Below are 13,607 nucleotides of genomic sequence, written 5' to 3' on the forward strand. Positions count from 1 at the left end.
ACATGTATGTATATCCATTCCTTTTCAGATTCTTCTCCCATATAGGTTATTACACAGTATTGAGCAGATTTCCCTGTGCTATACAGTAGGTCCTTGTTACTTATCTATTCCATATATAGTAGTGTGTATATGTTGACCCCAACCCCCCAATTAATCCCTCCCCCACCACATTTCCCCTTTGATAACTGTAAGTTTGGTTTCAAAATCTTTTTTTTTTTAAATTTTTATCTTTTTAGGGCCGCACCCACGGCACATGGAGGTTCCCAGGCTAGGGGTCAAATCAGAGCTGTAGCAGTTGGCCTATGCCACAGCCACAGTAATGTGGGATCCAAGCCGGATCTGCAACCTATACCACAGCTCAAGGCAACGCCGGATCCTTATCCCTATGAGCAAGGGCAGGGATGAAACCTGCATCCTCATGGATGCTAGTCAGATTCGTTTTCCCTGAGCCACAACAGGAACTCCTGATTTCAAAATCTTTAAGTCTGTTTCTGTTTTGTAAGTTCTTTTGTATCATTTTTTATTAGATTTCATGTATTAGTGATCTCATAATATTTGACATACTAAGTAAAGAAAGTTGGACAAAGATATTTTCATTAAAAATCTTTTTTTTTTTTTTTAATTACGGAGTTCCTGTTGTGGCACAGAGGAAACGAATATGCCTAGGAATCATGAGGTTGCGGGTTTGATCCCTGGGCTCGCTCAGTGGGTTAAGGATCCGGTGTTGCCGTGAACTGTGGTGTAGGTCACAGACATGGCTCAGATCTGGCGTTGCTGTGGCTCTGGTGTAGGCCGGCAGCAACAGCTCCGATTAGACCCCTAGCCTGGAAACCTCCATATGCCATGGGTGCAGCCCTAAAAAGATAAAAGACAAAAAAAATTTTTTTTAAAAATTATAGTCGATTTACAATGTTGTGTATACAATGCTGTATAGCAAAGTGACTCAGTCATACTTACATATACATTCCCTTTCTTATATTACCTTCCATCATGGTCTAGCCCAAGAGACCACTGCAGTGATTTCTAATTAAACTATTCCCCTAATCCGTTGGTTCTTTTAAATTTTGTTGTTATTTATTTTGCTTATTTTTAATTTTCACCAGCTTTTTTGAGGTGTAATTAATGAAGAACATTGTGCACATTTAAATCATACAGCATGATTTCCTATGAGTACATATTGTGAAAGGATTACCATAGCATTCTCAAGAGTCATTTGCTGAGGCTTTGGTAAAACTTCAGGGGTTTCTTTTTGCCTTTGGGAGAAAAGTCCTAAGGCATCAACCCAAGGCCCTCGTACTGAATCTCATTTCCTGCAAATTCCCAGTGTGAACAGTCTCCTACAGCCAGGTTCATCTGCTCCCTGGACCCTGTCCCTATCATGGCTTTTGTCATCTCTCTGTCCCCAAACTACCTCTTCCACTTCACCTCACTCCTATGCTAAACCCTAATGACCCTCGGAAGGCCCAGTAAGCACCTGCTCCACACAAGCCTTCCAACCTAACCGGTCCTGTACCCACATCTGTATCCTGCCACGTCACTGCCATGTTCCCTTCTTGTCTTCTTTTGGTAAAAAAGTCTCACCCCTTCACAGGATCACCACGTAAGTGATCCTTATCCTCCCATCATTTCCCATGCTTGAAGCCAGGTGTAATACTGAGGAGTATTCAGTAGGTGGCAGCCTTCACAAAGAGAATTCAGGCAATTTTGTTGCTTTGCTCCGCGGGATAGTACGCCTAATGAGAGGCACAGATGCCCCGAGCTGCTACCTCCGCTGATCTTGTTCACTAATTAGAAACATTTGCTTCCTTGGAGTCACAAAAATGTTCCCACTACTATTCTGTTTTGTAAAGGGAAACAATCTGAGTTATTTAAGTGATTCCATTCTCCAGCTCTCACCAGCTTGGAAGATCAGAAGATATCAAACAAAGCTCTCCTTTTTTTGTGTTTTGTCAAAGATTTGGGGAGAAATGATTCTTTTTTCAATTTTGGTATGGAATTTTTATTTTCCTGTGTTGCTGCTGCTGCTGAAATTTTGTATCGGAATCTTTATCGTTAAAAACAAGCAGAAGGAGAGAGAATGTTTTAAAAAACACGAGAGTAGACTGCTAATTGAAAACAAAGGCATTAAGAAAACTGGACATATTGTTCAGAATTTATTTTCTCTTTAACAAGAATATTTGAGAGTTGGTTGCTTTACAACATGGAGATGTTGGTACATAGCACTGGTACATATGGTACCTGGACTTATCTGGAATAATGATAGAGGCATGCACTTATTTAAGACCCCTCTTCCTCTGAGTTCATGTCCTATTTGTTGCCCGAGACTAAAGCATCTTTCACTTTTAAATGCACTCACTTTTTCTTTATTTCTTGTTTTGGGCTATGTTTATTTATTTATCTATTAAAAAATTGTTTTTATTATAGTTGGTTTACAATGTTTTGTCAATTTCTGCTGTACAGCAAAGTGACCCAGTAATACATATATAAACCTTCTTTTGTTCACATTATCCTCCATTGTATTCCATCACAAGTGATTAGATGTAGTTTCCTGGGCCATATAGCAGGACCTCATTGCTTATCCATTCCAAATGCTGTGGCTTCGGCTGCTGCTATGCCTCGAGGTCGGTCTCTGGCCTGGGACATTCCATATCCCGTGGGTGTGGCCAAAAAAAAAGTGAAATACTGTTTAGGGAGCCCTTGCTATGTGTCAACTACTTTCACTGATGGAAGTTCATTTCATCCTCACAAAAACATTTTAGATTGGGCATAACTGGAGTAATTTCTATTCTATTCCAGTAGCTAAGGTGGGGAAGTTAGGGTTTGAACCTAGAGGTGTAGCCTACCTGGCACCCCAGTGTGGACATGACTGTCTTGCACTCAATATTTGGTTGCCCTTACCAGAATCAGTTCCCTTTCATGAATAAACCTGTCTTTCTTTAGTGCTGACTTTGATAACAAATAGATAAACTAAGAGCAGTAGCAGGAGTCCATCCTTAGGTAACACTTATTCTGGGTCAGGTACTTTTCTAAGTGCTTTACATTTATTTACTCATTTAATCTTCCCAAAACCCTGTGAAAGAGATACTATTCTCATTCTCATTTTATAAGACAAGAAAACAGAAGCACAGAATGGGCAAGCAGGTGTTTGAGCTGGGATTTGAACCAAGGGAGACTGAGTGCCAGGGCCTGTGACGTGAATCATGATACAATGCTGTCACTAAAGAGTTGAACCCACACTATGTAACCATCACCTAATAGCAACCTCATTCCATGATACTTAACAAGATGGCTAAGCAATTCACATCCAAGTGTCCACATATATACATGTGTGGCCCACAGAGATCTGCACACAGGGTATAGGCTTCATTGGGGTTGTTGCCCTGGAGCCATTTACCAAGCCCTCCACATAGGCTACCAGCCAGAAGTGCCTGAAATGACTCCTCAGGACCACAGCAATATTGAAGTCACAGGACTTTTCATGGTGAACAGGCCTTCATAAAGCCTACTGCAAAATGCTCTTTCTTTGTAACTACAGAAAGAAGGGTTTTAGAAGCCTCTTTCATTGTAGGTTAAAAAAAGAGAAGTGTTTTGGAGTTCCCGTCGTGGCGCAGTGGTTAACGAATCTGACTAGGAACCATGAGGTTGCGGGTTCGATCCCTGCCCTTGCTCAGTGGGTTAACGATCCGGCGCTGCCGTGAGCTGTGGTGTAGGTTGCAGACGTGGCTCGGGTCCCGCGTTGCTGTGGCTCTGGCGTAGGCCGGTGGCTACAGCTCCGATTGGACCCCTAGCCTGGGAACCTCCACATGCCGTAGGAGCGGCCCAAGAAATGGCAAAAAGACAAAAAAAAAAAAAAAAAAAAAGAGAAGTGTTTAGAAGTTCTTCATTTTATTTAGAAATACCTCCATCTGTGTCTACAAACTTACAACCTATTTTCTTTCTAGCTAGGGTTTGCTGGGCTCCCATGCTGGGTCTGCCATTTGATTCTTGAATCCCCACTGCTTCTGGGTTATACAAGCAACTCTTTGAACATAATTTGATTTTTTTTAAAAAAATAATAACTGTGCATTGTTTTGAAACAGTGTTTTTTTTCAAAGTCAAAGTTTATTTTACGGACTATTAGATGGCAGACTCTCAAGCTCGGTGGGGCTATTTCAGCAATAAAAATATGTTTGTGAAAATGAAAAAAAAAAGAAAATATGTTTATGAAGATATAGCTAGATGGCCATAACATATACAGCCTTAGGATTCAGAAATATCCAATGCCACAAGATCCTCTAAATCAGAGCAATTTTCTGGTATAGTTCATTGCTTTTGTAGTCGGTTTTGGCATTATCATTCTCTGCTGTTCCAAGGCATGCCATGGACTAGAACTTTCTTTGCCTTAAACTCAGCTCAAACAATGCAATTTATGCTTCATTGTTCTAGTTAAGATGGAAGTGGATGTTCAATTAAAAAGTTGTACACCAACCAAAAAGAGAAGGGAGGGAGAGAGGAACAGCAAATGCTCAGTAAATGAAGCCCGAAGACAATGGTTTAAAACATTTCCTCCCAAGAACACACTCTGTGTGTGTGTGTTTACATGTGTGTTGTTTGAATGGTTCAAACAAAGATCAGTTTGTATTAGCATTCTCTCAGAGGAACTCTTTCTTTGAACCTGCCCCTTGGTTCCAGCCAGTGAAGATTTCTGTCTCTGACATGTGTGAAGGGCCCTTGACCTCAGGACTTGCAGGGGGTGATGAGCATGTTTGTTGAGAATGATGGCACCTACACTGTGGAAGAGACCATAAAAATCTGATGTGCAAAAAAACCTGAAAACTATATATGGTTTTTTTCCTTCTCACAAAGGGATTGATAAAAACTCTGAACCAGATGTATTTAAAAAGTGGTCTCTCTTCCACCACTCTGTGTTCCTTTTTCCTTGGGATTTCTTCATCTGCTGGTCCCACCCTGCTCTAGGTGACTGAGGGGTATCACTCTCTGGTGTCACAACTCTTAAGACCATTTGTGGAAATTCTTTATATCTAAACTCACTCAGAGCCCTTTATTTAGTTTTATTAGTGTTGACAAGAGCATTAATTATTGTATCACAGTAATACATGCATTTATATATAAACATAATGAACTAGAACTCAAAACTTATCAAGAAAAAACCATTCCCCTGGTCCATTGCTCCACCCTCTATCCCAGCCTTTCTGAAAGTGATCCCATTAAACTCTTTTAACTATTTCGTTTAACGTTTATTATAGTATATCTAACTAATGCAGATGAGGCCTTAGCCCTTTTTCTCCCCTGTTCCCATTGCTTATTCTGCCTTTTCCCTTCCTCATAATCTAGTTACAGCCATATTTTAGTTTAGATCAATGCTCAGTATTTACATTATTATGACTGTATCTGCTGTTCTCTGCAGAAGCAAGGTGCATTTGATGATTGCATGTCCTTTCTTCTATACCTTTTCAATCCTAATGTGAATAATTGCCTTATTTTTTCATTGGCTTAGTTTTCTAGGTGTGCCTTGATAATTTGTCTTCCTAATGCCGCAAGAGTTTTGTCAAACATATGTCAATATTTTTTTAAACACTCAAACAAATTTTATAGAAAAACTCCCTATGGGTCCCACTCCCTCTTCACACTTAGCACCCCATCTTCTCCAGACGTCTGATTCTGCCCAACCCTAGAGAATTTGCTCTGTGGGCCAGCAGAATGGGGGCCGCCATGGGACTTCTCTGGTCTCGGGACCCTGCTTTTCAGATCCTATGCCTTTCCCATCCCTTCATGTTCTGAAACACAGCCTTGCTTGAGAAACGTATTTTTTGAGTTCTTGGGCAGTCTGAAGATGTCTTTATTCTATACCACACCTTAATGAATTGTTTGGCTTGGTTAAGAATTCTGTCCTCATCTGCCTGCATTTTGAAGCCCTTGTTTACTGTCTTCAATAACCCAGTTTTTTTTTTCTTCTAGTTTTATTGAAATATAATTGACAAATAAAATTAAGATATTTAAAGTGTACAATGTGATGATTTGATATACATATATATACTGTAATTGGATTTCTCCCCAATAAAAGCTAATACATCTATCACCTCTATTTTCTTAGCAAGATAATCTAGTTTTCTTGTTAAGAAGTCAGATGCTATTCCAATTCACATTTTCTTTGTAAGTGAATATTATTGCTGTTGTTGTTGTCATTAAATCTGTGTAATCCCTTAGAACTTTCTTTGGTATTCTAAAATTTCATGGTGATGTGCTTTTTTAAAAATTTTTTTTATTTTTTAAATGGCTGCCCCTGTGTTGTATGGAAGGTCCCAGGCTAGGGGTCTAATCGGAGCTGTAGCTGCTGGCCTACACAACAGCCACAGCTACATGGATCCAAGCTGCATCTGTGACCTACTCTGCAGCTTGTGGAAACGCCAGATCCTTAACCCACTGAGTGGGGCCAGGGATTGAAACCACATTCTCATGGAGACAACAGCTAACCCACTGAGCCACAATGGGAACTCCTGGTAATGTGCTTTTATGTGAGTTTTTTATAATTCATTTTTTTGTGCACTTGTGGGCTTTCTCAGCATGCAAACTCCATGTCCTTCAGTTTTGGAAAATTCTTTAATTTTATTTCTTTACCATTTCTTTCCTGTATCTGTTCTCTCTGCCTGAAACGTCTGTTAGTTGGGTCATGGATCTCAGCTCTAACTTTGGCTAAAAGTAAGAGTTGATCCTAATTTTCTTATCTTCTATATTATTATCCTTGGTTTTTTCATGCTACTCTTCCAGATTTTTAAAAAAAATTTTAATTTTTTAAATTTTGTTTTGGTTTTTTTTTAGGGCCCCACAAAGGCACATGGAGGTTCCTGGGCTAGGGGTCTAATTGGAGCTACAGCTGCCGGCCTGCGCCACAGCCACAGCCACAGCAATGTGGGATCTGAGCTGTGTCTGTGACCTATACCACAGCTCACGGCAGCGCCGGATCCTTAACTCACTGAGCAAGGCCAGGGATTGAACCTGCAACCTCATAGTTTCTAGTAGGATTTGTTAACTGCTGAGCCACGACAGGAACTCCTCTTCCAGCTTTTATATTGGATTTTAAAAAATTTCAGCCAAGATATTTTCAATTTCAAAGAGCTCTTTGTTTTTATTTTTAATATTATATTTTTTATTCTTTCTTTGTAGATGTATCATCTACTTTCAACCTTAGGATATTAAAGATAGTTTTATACTGAGCTTATAATCTTTTTCTCCATGAGTACCTACTGTGTGTATGGCATTATTTTATGCCTAGAGATACGTTAGTGCATAAAACAAAGTCCCTACCCTCATAGCAGGCTCTCTTGTATCTCCCAGATTTTTTTTTGGTCTGAGCCACATACTGAAAAGGAGAAGGGCATGGGAATTTGGAAAGGGGGACTGGGCGTTCATTTTTAGGGGGTTGTGTGAGCTTCCACACATTACTACAAATTTAGTAGCTTAAAACAACACAAATTTATCACTTACAGTTTTTAAGGTCAGAGTCTGAGGAAAGTTTTCCTGGGCTGAAATCAAGACTGCATTCACTTCCTCCAGAAGCCCTAAGGGAGGTCCTATTTTCTTGACGCGTTCAGTTTCTAGAATGGCATTCCTTGCTTTCTTTGGCTGGTGGCTTCTTCCTCCATCTTCAAAGCAGGCAGCCTCGAATCTTACTTCTAGTAATCATTGGTGAATATCTCCTTCCTTCTTCTTTTGAAAGCACATCCTCCTCTACTCCCCTCTTATAACGTCATTCCTGATCACATTTAGGGCCGATTTGAATAGAGTGGTATCTCTTTTGAGATTTTAATTTGCAATTCTTTGATGACTAATGATATTCAAGATATTTTCATATGCTTATTTGACATTTATTTTTTTGTGTAAGTTGTCTGTTTTGCTATTTTTATTTATTTATTTATTTGTCTTTTTGCTATTTCTTTGGGCCGCTCCCGCGGCATATGGAGGTTCCCAGGCTAGGGGTCTAATCCGAGCTGTAGCCACCGGCCTACACCACAGCCACAGCAACTCGGGATCCAAGCCTCGTCTGCAACCTACACCACAGCTCAGGGCAACGCCGGATCGTTAACCCACTGAGCAAGGGCAGGATCTAACCCGCAACTTCATGGTTCCTACTCGGATTCGTTAACCACTGATCCACGACGGGAACTCCTGTTTTGCTATTTTTAAAAAATTAGGTTATTTATCCTATTATTGAGGAGTAAGAATTCTTTTCAGGATACAGATCCTTTGTATATTTTCTCCCAAATTGTGGCTGAGCTTTTCATTTTAAAATATGTCTTTCAATTAAAAAAAAATTTCAACTTTAAATATAAATCGTCATTTTTTCCTTTTAAATTAGGTATTTTTTATGTTACATATAAGAAAAATCTTAACCAAAGTGGTGGGAACTTTTTTCTGTGTTTTCTTCTAGAGGTTTTATGGTTTTACCTCTTATGAGTTAATTTTGTGTATAGTGTGAATTTATTTTTCTCCATGTGAGTATCCTATTGTTCCAGTGCTGTTTGCTAATAAGACAATTCTTTCCTCAAAGAATACACTTGTCATCAAATGAGTTCATTAAAAACCTGTTTGTGTTTCATCATTCTGTATGTCTATCCTAGGTGAACATTATTGCAGCTTATCACAGGTCTTGAAATCAGGTAGTATAAGGCTGCCAACCTTGCCCAAATGTTTGGGAATCCTTTCCTATCTTATAATTAAAACAATAATCACTTGAAAGCAAAATGGAAGTTAGCAGTAGAGTATGTGGTCCTTGGGCAGTGATCTGACTTTTTCATTAAGACAGTCAACATCGGTACCTATGGAGTTTTCCTCCTCTCATGCTGTTCAATTTCTTTAGGCAAGAACATGTTGATATCTTTCCTGGAGGGTATGCAGTTTCCAGCAGCAGAGTAAGGGGATATAGATGCAGTATTATGCTGGGAAGTCTTTCCTTAATCCTCTCTTTTAAGCTCCATGCTTCATGTCACTTCTTCACGACCTAATAGTTGTAAGTCTTTCTGGCCCATTTTTTTCTAGAGAGTAAATTTCCAGTCTCCTAAGCACTGGGGAGAAGGCCTTTGCCTGGCTATAGGGAAATGAGGGAGGGGAAAAGAGTCCTTAGGGTTTGATCACTTTCTACTCTGTATACAGATTTTCCTCCCTGGGTCTCATCCCATTTTTTTTTTTTTTCTTTTTTTTTTTGGTCTTTTTAGGACTGCACATGCAGCATATGGAAGTTCCCAGGCTAGGGGTCAAATCAGAGCTGCAGTTGCCAGCCCACACTACAGCCACAGCAATGCTAGATCTGAGCTGTGTCTGCCACCTACACCACAGCTCATGGCAACGCTGGATTCTTAACCCACTGAGCAAGGCCTGGGATCAAACTCACGTCCCCGTGGATACTAGCCGGGTTCATTACAATTGAGCGATGATGGAACTCCTTATCCCACTTTCTGATTCCTGGTCCATCTACTTGTGAACCTTTCCACAGTACTGCAGATGATTTGCTTTTATTTGTTTTTAAATATTTTTTCTCTGATTTTGATACTGGATTCCTCCCTTTTGTTAGAATTGTTAGTACTCCCCTCTCTACTTTCTGGCTTTGAAAATTTGTTGATGGCCACTCATTAGCGTTTGTCTCCTCCCTGTTTTTTTTTTTTTTTTAATCCTTTTGCATTGTGCATTTTTAATTCTTTTAATTTATTTTAGTGGTATTTCAAAAGGTGGTAGATAATTACCATTCTTCATGCCACCCTGTTATGGCAGGTGTACCCTTTTAAAGCCCTTTAAATAATAAATACTTCTTGAATACACTCTCTAAGGAGGTTTGCTATTCACAGTATGCTTTGTAAAACACCTGTCACTGACTACCTAAAAATGACTTATTTTTCTACTTGCTCAGTGGCACAGTCTTGCTCTCCAGCTGGGGGCATTCTGGGCTAGGTATCTTCAGGGTCCTGCCTCTGGGTTCTGAGTTCCTTGTTCTTCCAATGTTGTATTCCTGATACTGCCTGGGATAACATTTTGCACAGGTGATTTCCATTTCTTAGGCGTAAAGAGCTACTTAACTAGAAATGATTTTCCCAGAAATACAAAAAATATTGAATATCATGTTGTATTTGAGGAGTTCTAAAGGATTTTTCCTACTTTCATGTGATCTACATATGCCTTCAAAGATTTAAGAAATGTGTGTAACTCTCATATCAACTGGGAGCCCTTGTTCCTTTAATGTCTAATAAGCTTATTTGAATGCCTGAAAACCATGGTCTGTAGAAATCCATCCTCTGCAAGATTTCTGCAAATTCACAATGAACTGACATTCTGAGGACCTTCTTTGACAAGTGCATTTGTGTTTTTCTTTGACCTACACTGTTATAGCCTAAATGTGAAATACCAACCTCTTCAAATTCCAAAAACTATCCTCTCACAAAGCACCTGTAAGCAGATGTAAATTAAAGGAACTCAATTGAATAGAGTTACTTAAGTAGAGTTTGAATTAAATTGAGTTTGAGCTGATTCAGGTATTGAATTGAGAAGGGATTTAACTGAGTGGATACAGTTGGGAAGAATTTGATTTGAGTAGAGGTTGATTTGGGCAGAGATCAAGTTGAATAAAGGTTGAGGTGAGAAAAGAATGAGTTGTGTAGAGACTGAGTTTTATACAGTTTGAGTTCTGCAGAGAATTAATTGAGTAGTTTGATAGAAGAAGACTTAGGTGACATATGAAGTTGGGATCATATTTCACATAGTAAACACATTAAAAGTCTATAATGCATTCTCCAAAATCCTTTTGGGGTCATCTTTTGTCTCTCTCCACATAGAAAAGGAGCAAAGAGCTTTATCACAAGATATTCCCCTGGTTCTGCCCGCTTTTCCTTTCTTTCTGTCCTCCTCTTCCTGGCTCGTTCTAAAACAACAAAGAAATTCCTTTCCCAGCTTCCCTTAGAGGAATTTCAAGATCTTCTCTGACTGCCAGATCCTTACTTTCTCATCATCACAAGGGCTTATCAGAATGTTTCTCAGAGACAATCCCATTCCGAGGAAGGTATGGTAAAAATGCCAAAATGATACGTTTTTCCCCTGCCTTGTTACCTTTAATTTCACTACTGATAAATTTTAAAATGCTCATCTCTCTGTTTTTGAAGTACATTGAATTGAATGCTAGGATTATATTCATCAATATTGACATGGAGAACAAAACCCCCCTCAGTGTTTGCTAATTGGAAAATGCTAAGATATATTTGGGTATCATTCCTGTACTTCCAATAATAAATTGGTCAAAATGGCAATGGTAGTTAATTTTAAGGCAAGCATGTCAAATGGATTATGATGAAGAGATGCTGCTATACTGTATTCTTACAATATCACTCATTAAATCTCTCCATATGAAGCTATGAAATTCCATTTGGTGGGCATACCAATAGCTAAAATAGCAGTTCATACATTAGATCTACTATTTCAAAGCAAATTAAAATAACAGGCACTGAATGTTTACTAGGTACTGGAGAGAAAATTTGCATGAGTCACAATCCTTTCCTCCAAAGAAGATGGGAATCTAATTAGTGAAATAAACAGTAAATAGACATAACTTTTAAATAATATGAAAGGGCATACATTTCAGGATGAAATTGTGGGTTGGAGCTCTGTTATGGGATTTTGGAGAAGGAAAGGCTGTTAGGGTTTAGTCAGATTAAAAGCCTGAGAGAGGGGACTGGACTTTCACCTGTGCCCCAGAAGGTTTGGGGTTGAGCTTTTCAGGTGAGGAGAAGAGTCTGGATGAAGCTAGTGCTTTGGGAATGGGTTGAATGAGGGTGAAGAAAGTAAGGAGATGATATCCATGGTAAACAAATATTTCTTGGGGAATATTAACAGTTGAGGTCAGCTAGGACAGGTGGGTATCGATTGGGTTCTAGGCTGAAGAGGCTGGGTTTTGCCTCAAAGAGATGAAGGAGATACCCAGGTATGACTGCCCATGCAGAACAAAAAAGGATGAAATTGTTTAGCCCTGAAGACATTTCACAAGTTGCAGAGTTCTTCCTTTGCTTTCACAGGCTTACAGTTCTCTCTCAGCAGGAAATGGTGGGGAACATTTTTTTACTCTCTCGATGAGAATGGTGTAAAGAAAAAAAAAATGGAAGAACTTCAAATTAGTCTGTTTTGTACATATGCATTAAAATAAACATGCTGTTCACACTGTGAAGACTTTTGCCCGCCTGCATCTGCTGAATTGCCAGCCCACCTTGAAAGGAAATCCATTTAGAAAGTTTATTTTTTCTTCAAGAGGAGTAGGCTTGTCAGCTTATTCCATGTGGTTGGTGAAGGCTCAAGAAAGGTGCTGATGCCACCAAACGTCACCATCAATTATTGACCCAAGTGAGGAGTGTCTTCTTGCTGATTTCTTTTGTGCATATTCAAATATTTCTACAACACATTTTTGTCTACAAAAAAGGATTGAAGTATGCCTCCAATTGAGTTTCAGTCTTTTTAGACAAGTCTGGCAGACTGAGGAGGCTTGGAGATGGTCAGAGGAATCAGAATGCAGGGACGGGTGGGCTATTTTGACCTTCAGATGGACAGAATAAGCTTGAGGCTCACAGAGAGCTTACTTTTGGAGAACCCATCCCATGTCATTTCCAGTTAGTGAAAACTCACCTATATTCTATGATAAATGTCTTTATATGAAAATAGTATTTGAGTTGATGCAATGTTATATTTGATAAACATTTTAGTTGAATACGTATTCATTTTAATTTTTGCAGGTTTTAAAAGTAGTTGCAGACAAATGAATACTCTTTTTGGTATGTGTTAGGTCTCAGCATTTTCATAGGCTGTTGACTGAACCCTGTCTCCAGAGCCCAGCAGATAAAAAACCCTGGAGGGAGGGCCACTCAGTTTCCCTTGGAGGATGAAGGGGACTGACTGCTACTCTAACCTTCCATGGGCACCCCAAGGAGCAAGCAGAGAGATGGCTGCTGTGTGTTATCTGAAAAATACTTTCACCTGAGTTCCCATCCTCAGCCCCCATCCATGACCACGTGATGGAGAGGGGGCCTGCCTTTCCCTGCTCAGTGCTCCAGAGGTCAGCTGTTTCCACGCAGCCAGACTGGAGAGCCTGGGGGGAGGGGCTGTTCCCAAAGCCGTGGTACAGCTGAGCTGCCACGGAGGTAGGCGTGGGTTTACATTGACCCAGGAGAAAGAGAAGTGGTAGTCAGAGCTGTCTTGTGAGCATACAGCGATGCTGTCTACAGAGCGGCAGAAATAACTCCAAGGAACTTTGCAAGGGATTGGATTCTGTTCGAGCAGCATGGAGAGGCGTATTGCTTTCCACACAGAGGTATGGTAGGCCCTCTCGCACTTCGTGTTTGCAGGTTCAGCATCTGCAGATTCAGGCAATTGGGGATGGAAAATATTATGGGGGAAAAAAAAGCCTCAAGAATGTTCCAAAAAGTGAACCATGAGTTTGCCAGGTATTGGCAACTATTTACATAACATTTACCTTGTAGGAGGTATTCTAAGTAATCTAGAGATGGATTTCAGGTATACGGGAGAATATGTGTAGTTTATAAGCAAATATTATGCCCTTTTGTAAAAGGGATTTGAGCGTCCGC

At 39.8% G+C, this 13,607-nt stretch overlaps 1 protein-coding gene across 1 annotated transcript in view; it reads left to right on the forward strand.

Annotated features, from left to right (window-relative positions):
* Positions 13,115 to 13,607, forward strand: part of FREM1 (FRAS1 related extracellular matrix 1) — a 268,715-nt gene continuing 268,222 nt past the window's right edge. Inside the window, exon 1 of the mRNA XM_021063564.1 lies at positions 13,115 to 13,333. The gene's annotated coding sequence lies outside the window, so the exon portion shown is untranslated. The remainder of the gene's footprint in view (positions 13,334 to 13,607) is intronic.

The sequence above is a fragment of the Sus scrofa genome, chromosome 1, assembly GCF_000003025.6.
Source record: "Sus scrofa isolate TJ Tabasco breed Duroc chromosome 1, Sscrofa11.1, whole genome shotgun sequence".
Taxonomy (NCBI): domain Eukaryota; kingdom Metazoa; phylum Chordata; class Mammalia; order Artiodactyla; family Suidae; genus Sus; species Sus scrofa.